Source organism: Cucurbita pepo, unplaced genomic scaffold (assembly GCF_002806865.2).
Source record: "Cucurbita pepo subsp. pepo cultivar mu-cu-16 unplaced genomic scaffold, ASM280686v2 Cp4.1_scaffold000721, whole genome shotgun sequence".
Lineage (NCBI taxonomy): Eukaryota > Viridiplantae > Streptophyta > Magnoliopsida > Cucurbitales > Cucurbitaceae > Cucurbita > Cucurbita pepo.
In genome coordinates, this window is record NW_019646937.1 from 13,345 (window position 1) to 14,851 (window position 1,507).

Sequence of the window (1,507 nt, forward strand, 5' to 3'; positions counted from 1 at the left end):
GCAATTATTTAGATCTGAGTTAGAAATTTAGAAAATTATCTGAATGATCTGAATTAGAAATTATCTATCCTAGCTAGAGTCCATTAAAATTGGTCTAAGAATNGAAATTATCTATCCTAGCTAGAGTCCATTAAAATTGGTCTAAGAATTGATAGATAAGAAAGAGAGGAAGATAGGGAAAAGAAAGATCTGGAAGACATATTCAAATAAATAAATAAAAAATCTGGAAGACATATTCAAATAAAAAAAAACGAAGATTTGGAAAACAGGCTGAAAAGGAATATAGGGAAAAGAAAGATCTCGAAGACATATTCAAATAAAAAAAATCCTGAAAAGGAAGATTTGTAAAACATATTCAAATAAAAAAAAAAAGATTTGGAAAACCGGATGAGAAGGAAGATAGGGAAAAGGAAGATTTGGAAAACATATTCAAATAAAAAAAAACCAAGATTTGGCCAACAGGATGAAAAGGAAGATCTGCAAAACATATAAAAAAAAAAAAAAAAACTAAGATTTGGGAATAGTAAATACAAAGAAAATATGGGAATAGAATTAAACCATTTAGATATGAGAGTAGATACATGGAGAGAGAGGAATATTAGATTTGGAAATAGTAAAGCCAAAGAAAAAAAATAGAATTAAATTGCCAAACATAATTAAACTATTTAGATATATGAGTAAAATTACTTAAAATAATTTGATATGGAGGTAGAATTGAACTACCCAAAGAATTAGAGTTCAAAGAAAAAAAAACAAAAGAGAGAAGATTTTAGGAAAGAAAAGAAAATTAGAACGGGTTGAAAATTGCAAGTACTGTTCATATGACAAGTACTGTAAAGAGAAGTAAAATATAACCTAGAAGAGAAATAAGAGAGGGAAGGAAAATGAAAAATATGAGTAATTATTATATTTGTATCTATAGGATATAACATTAAATGTTGAATTATACAAACCACTTCCCCTAGAGATGATGAGTGCGGACGCGCATCGTATGATGAGCGCGTATGCGCACAGGTGCGAAAGCACACAGATGAGGGTGTTCATGAGGTGCATGACACTATGGGGTTCCGCTGACCTCCGGACGTCGCTACAGATTAGCTTGACCAGAGGGTCCAGGGGGTGTGCGAGCGCCCTGGGGACTCACACTCGCACGTGTGAGTCGTGTGTAGGGAAGTACTACACATCCAATTTGTCCGAGACTGGAGGCCACCCCTAAGATGATTAGAGATAGGTCCCTANAAAACCCAGTCTATCATTCAAGAACAAAACACATTAGAAGACGGTACCATTTCACTCGCAGGTTAGTGGAAGAAGGCGATATGTGTTTGGAGAAGATAGAGGGTGCAAAGAATCCAGCAGACATGTTGACAAAATGTGTTGATGTTGGAAAATTAAAGCTATGCAAAGTTCTAATTGGTATGGTGTAGGATCAGTCTCCAAGTGGAGAATTGTTGAGTTATGGAGTCTGCTCCCTGTATTTATAGCTTGGTCAAGGGCTATATCTGGT